This window comes from Elgaria multicarinata, chromosome 2, assembly GCF_023053635.1.
Source record: "Elgaria multicarinata webbii isolate HBS135686 ecotype San Diego chromosome 2, rElgMul1.1.pri, whole genome shotgun sequence".
Taxonomy (NCBI): domain Eukaryota; kingdom Metazoa; phylum Chordata; class Lepidosauria; order Squamata; family Anguidae; genus Elgaria; species Elgaria multicarinata.
The window spans coordinates 155,017,659-155,025,915 of record NC_086172.1 but is presented as its reverse complement, the minus strand read 5'-3'; the positions used below and the strand labels follow the sequence as shown (position 1 = coordinate 155,025,915).

General features: G+C 45.1%; 1 protein-coding gene across 2 annotated transcripts in view; it reads left to right on the top strand.

The window, feature by feature from the left end:
* Positions 1-364: 364 nt before the first annotated feature.
* The window catches only part of GALC (galactosylceramidase), a 46,385-nt gene continuing 38,492 nt past the window's right edge, over positions 365-8,257 (top strand). Inside the window, exons 1-3 of one of the 2 annotated variants that reach the window (XM_063117943.1) lie at positions 365-475; positions 2,813-2,881; positions 7,115-7,178. The gene's annotated coding sequence lies outside the window, so the exon portion shown is untranslated. The remainder of the gene's footprint in view (positions 476-2,812; positions 2,882-7,114; positions 7,179-8,257) is intronic. The other variant, XM_063117944.1, reaches the window with a different exon arrangement.

The window sequence follows — 8,257 nt, the reverse complement described above, 5'->3', positions numbered from 1 at the left end:
TGTCTTCGCGGTTCCCAAAGCCGCTCGCCGTTGTTGGTTTTTTCCCCTTTCCTGCAGCTTGTTCCTCGGCTTGTCAGGTGACCGTTAGTCACATGATCATGCTGGTTGATGGACAAGTGCAACCGCCGCAGCCTTTCCTTGAACTTTTTGCTATAGCAACGAGGATGAGCGCTGCGTCAGTGGCGGCTGCTCCCATTTAACCGGTTGCCTGAGGCGGCTGCGGCTGCAGCTCTTGCTTCTCCCTCTTCTTCTGGAGGCGCAGCCAGCCAGCCCCCCCCCCCCTCTGCTATTGACCCGCACGCTGCCGCCTCACCAACCCGCAAGGATGTGGCGGCTGTTGCTCTTGATGGTGTCGCTGGGCTGGAACGTGGCTTCGTCCGCCGGCGGAGCCCAGAGGAGCGGGACTTACTGGCTGGATGATGCCGTCGGGCTGGCCCGGGAGTTCGACGGCATCGGCGCTGTCAGCGGCGGCGGGGTAGGTGATCCGCGGCAACCACTTCTGGCAGGCTCCCCCAACCTGATGCCTTCTAGGTGGTTTGGACTACAACTCCCATCGGGCTCAGTCAGGATGGCGAATGGTCAGGGCGGATGAGAGTTGTAGCCCCAAGCACCGGGGGGGGGGGGCAACCAGGTTGGGAATGGCAGCCTTGCGCAATTGGTGGGTCTCTAGCCCAGGAGTTATCAGAGGTAGGCGACCTTGTGTCCTCTGGCAGTTTTGGACTGCAACTCCCATCAGCCCCAGCTGGCCAACATGGGATTGGGGAGGCTATATGCTATCTTCAGTAATAGAGGCAGTAAGGCTATGTGCACCAGTTGCTGGGGAACATGGGCAGGAGGGTACTGTTGCACTCATGTCCTGCTTATGGGTTTTCTGGTTCGACACTGTGTGAACAGAATGCTGGACTAGATAGACCCTTGGGGTTAGAGTACCTGAGAGGGAAAGCTATAAGACTTGTAAGCCTATGCGGCAGGGTTTTGCTATTTTGTTTTACTCTGTACAGCACCATGTACACTGATGGTGCTATATAAATAAATAATAATAATAATAATGAGACGTTCATATTATTCATTAATTCATTCTCTCTATATACGTAAGTGTATGAATATATTATTTATAAATAGCCTCAAGCGCTAGTCACCAGGTCGAAAGTGCTACCTTCAGTATCCGAGGCAGTAAGCCTGTGTGCACCAGTTGCTGGGGAACATGGGTGGGAGGGTGCTGGTGCACCATGTCCTGCTTTGTTTGTCCCTGGTCAACAACTGGTCGGCCACTGTGTGAACAGAGTGCTGGACTACATGGACTCTCGGTCTGATCCAGCATGGCGCTTCTTGTGTTCTTAATTGCATTTATACTTTGTTTTTCTTTGAGGCGAGGTTGTGGCAGCATGCATAACATTCCCGGAAGCAACGATATTATAGCACCTAAAGTACAAACCAAGTTATTTTGGCAGACTCTTCCATGAATTGGAGTCTGCCAGATGCAAGGAGTGGCTAGTAGGTAATTCACCTCCCAGGTAAATTCACCTTCCAGGCACTGGTCAGCTCTGGATCTCCTTTAGCTTTTGCAAATTCATTGCACCCCGTATAGTGGGGTGGTAGTACAGAAAAAGACCCGCTTTTTTCTGGTAGAACTTTTGTATTTGTAAGGAGTTTTGCCAGTCAGAAGTTCCATAGCCCTGTGAGGAGAGACTGAAAGAACGGAGCATGTTTAGCCATGAGAAGAGAAGATTGAGGGAAGACATGATAGCACTCTTCAAATACTTGAAAGGTTGTCACACAGAGGAGGGCCAGGATCTCTTCTTGAACCTCCCAGAGTGCAGGACACGGAATAATGGACTCAAGTTACAGGAATCCAGATTCCGGCTGGACATCAGAAAAAAACGTCCTGACTGTTAGAGCAGTACGGCAATGGAACCAGTTACCTAGGGAGGTCATGAGCTCTCCCACACTAGAGGCCTTCAAGAGGCAGCTGGACAGCCATCTGTCAGGGATGCTTTAAGGTGGATTCCTGCATTGAGCAGGGGGTTGGACTTAATGGCCTTATAGGCCCCTTCCAACTCTACTATTCTATGATTCTAGGTGAAACTCCTCCTCCCCTTTGCCATTCAATTTCTAGTTGTTTGACGACTGGTGAAGGCACAGGAGCCTTGCCAGGTGGGTGGTGGGAAGGAGAAGAAATAGGAACTGAGAGGTCTAGTCACTGGTGAGATGGCTGCAGGTGGGGCTGTGTACAGGTGGCTGTGAAGCACAGCAGTATTTATTTATTTATTTATTTATTAAACTTATATACCACTCCCATAGCCAGGGCTCTCTGGGCGGTTTACAGAAATTCTAAAATTGAGGTAAAAACAAGTATACAAAATTTAAAACTCTAAAACACAGAACATACACACATAAAGCATTAAAAACCGATTAAAAACTAAACATGTGGGTAATTAGGATGTGCTGCCATATGTAAACAAGCAGGGATACATAGGAGGGTTCCTGTGAGGACCTGGGCTGAAGGGTTTAGTAAGGGGAGGCTGTAGAGAAGACAAGTGGTGTAAAATGAAGCATGTGCTAGTAGGCAGGTGTGAGAAAATGGTGTATTTACAGGGGAAAACATGACGTCAATTGAGACTGGTAGAAAGGATTTTGTGAGAAAACCAGGGATGAGATAACGAAAGGTTGTTGGAGTCTTGGGAAGTCAGAGGAAGTGTAAATGTATGTGCCATAGAGATACTTCTGATTAACTGTTTGAAAACAGTATTTGTTCAGCATTTAACAGTATAAGTATGTATGAATGATCATGTGAAACCTTTCCACCCCCCAGGCTACCTCCCGGCTTTTGGTGAATTACCCAGAACCTTATCGCTCTCAGATTTTAGATTATCTTTTTAAGGTAAATATTACTTTGCTGTTCCTAAAAGATTTTTTTAAAAAACAACAACAACAACAACTAGGGAAATGCGCTAGAATTGGCCTCTACTTGCTTCTTAATGTGCTTGCAGTGAATTCTTTTACAGCCTTATATTTTTACAAAACATGTATGCTGTGCTTCAAATGTGACTACTTATCTGGTTGAAATGTTCTTTACCATTGCACATGGTGAATGTTTACATTGTTTAACTGGCAAATGAGATCTTAGAGTTCGAGCAGCTTCTTAGCCCCCACCCCAACCCCACCTTGTTAACTTGCAGGTTGGCACTGGGAAGATAACTTAAGTGATTTAGTGAACACCGAAGCAGCTTAAATGTGATCAGGTTCCATAATACATATTTCTCTTTGTGTTTTTAAGCATTACAAAAATGAACTTAACCAGAGCTTGTAAGTCTTGTTCTGCAAAACTGAGAGCCAAAGCAGATGACATGTTTATCAGTCATCATGTAATTTGCCCTTACCTAACAAACTATACTGTTTCAAAGATAAATAGGTGGTATGGGAGAGTGAGCTGGATTACAATCGTGGGGGTGGCCCCTGCTATTATGCTTGTTGAAATTGCCTCTCCCCATTTCCAGTGGCCCTATTCAGAACACACCTTAAACCACGGCTTTACCTATAGTGATTAAGTCAGAAATCCGAGCTGTGTTCAGAAGACACCTTAAACCACGGCTTTAACCACGTTGAATAAAGCTAACAGCCTTATTCACTGTGGTTAAAGCCGTGGTTTAAGGTGTCTTCTGAACACAGCCCGGATTTCTGGCTTAACCACCGTAGGTAAAGCCGTGGTTTAAGGCATCTTCTGAAAGGGGCCATTGTGTTGCTTTCCTCCAATTGCATACAGAAGAAGAGGGTAGCAGTGTACAATTCTGACTGAGGGCAAACTGTTAATCCTTCGCAAGCCATAGTCCTAATTCGGCTCACTCCGATGAGCATATATATATATATATATATATATATATATATATATATCAAGCAGTTACGGAAGGGCAAACTTTGTGACAAAAGTCACATCTAAATTGGCCCTGAAAGATTGCTTTTACTTGCTGTTTAAGAATGCTGACTACATGTCTCTGTGGTCTAGACTGCAGTGTCCGAAACACGTTTAAAGAAACAACTTTCATGTTTGGTTTCAGTTCACACACATCACGAGTTCATTCGTGTCCCTAACCTCCCCACCTGCCTCCCTTTTCCTTGAGTCTGAGCAGTAGGAGTTCCTGTAACTGTGTTGAGAACAGGCTTCAAGAGACACATTGGTTTGTCCCCAGGAGTAATTGGCCCAAGGAAGACTTTGGGACTTGAGAGAAAGCTTCATGTTGCTGATTGCAAAGTGTTGGTGTTGTGACTGCAGGACTTGGTTCGTGTTTATGGGACTAACTCAGCCTTACCTGACCTGGTGCCCTTCAGATATATTGGACTTCAGCTTCCAGAATCCCCCAGCCAGCTACCCTATGCTGGCTGGGGGATTCTGGGACTTGAAGTCCAACACATCCAGATGGATGGGGGATACTTGTTGTGGGATTCTGGGAGTTCTAATCCAACACATTTGGAGGGATGCTTGTTAGGAATTTGGGGAGTTGTAGTCAACACATCTGGAGGGGTGTTTGGGGATTCTGTAGTCAACACATCTGGAGGGCATCAGGTTGGGGAAATTCTCAGAGGGTGATGTTGAGTGGTGGTTATGACCCTGTGGAGTTCTATCTGATCTATCTGATCAATATAACTCACTAATTGTGAGTTATATTGCCGATGACACTCAAGCTCTACCTCTTTCTCTCTCTCTCCCCTCCCTGCCGCCTCATCTGGCTCTGGTTAATTCCAAAACAAGACTGACGTAATGGCGGAAAGTCTTGTGATTTGGTAGTGGGGGTGGGTGGGGCAGGATTTGGACATCCTTGATTGATTTGAAGAGCAGCCCCATGCAGAGTGTAGTACAACTGGCTTCTTTTCAAGACACAACAGCCCACAGCAGATGGGACAGACTGTAGAGGAACATGTTATGCCAGTGCTCCAGTGTCTGCACTGGCTTTTAAATTACTTTCCAGGCATAACTCAAAAGTGTTTGACACACACACACACACACCCCTTTGTAGTTTGGGCCCGGCACATCTCAAGAGACCTCATTCTCTCCTTTAATTCACCATAACTACTCAGTTGCCAAGCAGTATTCCTATGTTCTGTGTGCAAATAGCAATGCATGTAGAAATGCAGTTTGGGTGGCTGTCTGACCATTGTGGAGTGTCCATTTTTCATGTTTTGGTGACGATCCTAACTCAAGTGGTGCCTTGAAGAACCATTGCAAGATTTCCCTTTTGGGTTGACGTTTAGTGTCTGGAGTTTATAGGGCATGGGGAGAACTTGATTGTATTCCTTTAGTCATTACATTCTCCTGTGGAAAAGAAATGGGATAAAAGAGGGAATAATTGGGAAACAAAAATTAAGGGAAGACATAGGATCATCTATTTTCCCCTGATTTCAAGTGATAATTGCACTGTTGATGACATTCAATGAAGCACTGTGAATAATAAAAGATTGACAGGTTTTTCTTTCTTTCTTGAAACTGTTATCTGGGATTATTGGCAGTTCAGTATGAATTTAAAATAGTGCTTTTGCAGAGGAAATTCACGTGTAATACATAAGATTTTGTAGAATGTGACTTCTTAATGGGCCTGTTCAGACAACACACTAAGCCATGGTTAGGTTGCTAATCCTTTTGCAGTAAATGGTTAGTGAGCATGTTAAACCGTGGTTATGTAGCCATCATGGTTAGGAATGGTTCTCATGACAGGCTAAGCCATAATGTTTAGCTCAAAATGCTTAACCACCATGGCTTAATAGGATGAAATAAATTGGAGATAAAGTTAGCTTATTGCCTCTGGTGAGCAGCACCCTAATGATCCTTTTCATGGCACATGGTGTTGATGTGAATAGTTCTTCCCAGCTTGGAGAAAGAACAGCATGGCACATCTTACAGCGTGACGCTATTGTAGCAATGGCCTCCTTCCCTTCCCACTTAATCCTGAGAAGAGGCCAGATGTACAGCCAGTATATTACTGAGGTGTCCTCTTCTCTTATCAGGGTAATCACTGTTATACAATTGTATCGGTCCTTCTGGTCCTTGGCTTAGCATTATTGTTGTGACCTGTTTGGATTAAAGATAAATCACTGTGTTGCAATTGTACTGCGTTCAAAGAGCCGAGAGAAGCACATGCATCAGAGTCATGAGACTCGAGAATGCAGGCATTGAGAGAAAGGGAAGATGTTTTGTGAAGAGGTCTTCAAATCTTTTTCCCAATGCTAGAGTTGCTGGGTAACTAGTTCCCATAGTACTACAGAACTGATCTTCTGAGGGATACGACTAGTGTATTGGCTGGCAAAGTCTCAAAGGCTCTAAAACCTGACTTACCACAGTCTTTCTGTGACCTTTTCCCTCTTTTGTTCTCCTGGGTCAGAGGCATTTTGGGTTGCTTTTTCTGAGGTGATGGAATGCAGAAGATGCAAACTAATCCTATTACTCTCCCCTCTCTTGGAGTTTTCTGGTACCTCTCTTGTCTAGTTTGGCAAAGTGCTGTTCACTAGGAGAAGGTTAGATAGAAACAAATAATGTTATATGGATTAATAGCAGGTCCTAAGAACTGTGGAGGGAAATAGCAGAAAAAGATTTTTTAATATATATTTCTAACTGTGGCCTGTTGCTTTTCCTAAGCTTTGAGAAACAGAACAAGTCCACAAATGACTTAAAACATCTGTGTATTAGTTACAAAAAGTCTCACCATTTGGGTTTCTCTTTTCAGGTCTCTTATTTTGGATTGATGCCATTGACACCTTATTGCCTCTAAATGTTGTTGGACTCCAGATCCCATCAGCTCTAGCTAACATGGCCAGAGATGCTAGGAGTTGGAGTCCAACTCCTAGAAGGCCACAGGTTCCCCCATCCTGCCTTAGATTATCCTGATAGTCCTGACGAGGAGAAGAAGAAACAAATTAATGTATAGTGCTATCACCTTGCACAAATTGGGGTGATGTGGGAGAAATGTATTCGTTGTATCCAGTTGACAAAAGAACAGCTGTTCATAGTAATAGGTGAAAAGTCATTAAAAATGGTGTGATAGTAAGTTAGTTTCTATTTACATGACACTGTACGCTGTCTGCATAACAGGAATATTAATAGTTCTTCCCTTTCCCCCCCTTAAAGCCAAATTTTGGTGCTGCTTTGCAAATCCTCAAAGTGGAGATTGGAGGTGATGCGCAGACTACAGGTATGAGCTGGATTTAGCTGCAAAGGCTTGTTGCATTGTTGCAGTTATGGGTTTCTTAGCTCTAAATACTTACTGCCAAATGTGTACCTTGGCTTTGTGTGACATCCCAATTCTTCCCCTGCCTCAATGTTCTGTAAAATTAACTTTGTTGTTTGAACAAAATAGTAATATACTAAATAGTAACTGATTTCTGTAAGCGAAGTTCATGCGAACAGCTGGGGTTATAAGGTTCTTCCTTGGAAGGACACGTCAGCATTGAGCGATGTGATCACTTGACAGGGAAGCTGTCTTTCGGCATTGATGCGTCCTTCACCGCTGGATGGTTCTTGTGCCCTGACATGCAAGGTGACCATTTCGCAGCCTCGTGCTTCTGGAGTGGGTGCGGCACGTGTTCCTCCGCGCCTGCTTGCCACAGAAGCAAGAAGCTGCAGAATGGTCTCCTCACATGTCAGGGCACCAGATCCATCCACTGGTGAAGGATGTATCAGAGCCCTCGTCGCCTGTCCCTCTGTGGCTGCTGCAGCGAGAACTGGTGGGCACATCACCTCCAATGACAGGGGAGGCGATGTGCTTGTTGGAATGACGGCGCATTGATTCCATTTCCTGTCAGGAGGTGGAATCAATGTGCTGCCTCTGCCATTGCTCCGGCAACAGCTGCGGTGCCTCTCTGCATGCTGTGTTTCTCGCCCACCCCTCCGCACGCAATGGTGGCGCGCCGATAAGTTAAGCCAGAACCAGCGCCGCCATTCAGTGGGGAGGGAGGGGGAGAGAGATGACTACTCAATGGAGTGTGAATACCCTACTCCACAGAGCACAATTTCTGTGTCACCCAAGTGTGACACAGTCATTCGTGGAGTGGACTGTTCACACTCCATGGACTAAAGTGTTGTCCGAATGCACCCATAGAGATCCTATTTAGGATTACAGAGCTGAATAAGTAGGCGGGTGTGTATGCTTCATTGGTTTTCTCCTAAGGACACGTGAAACATATTTTGAGGCGAATACTACGTTTTTTAAATATGTGCTTAGAATGGAGGTAATAGATTTATGCATCAAGAATATTTAGAATTAAAAAAAAA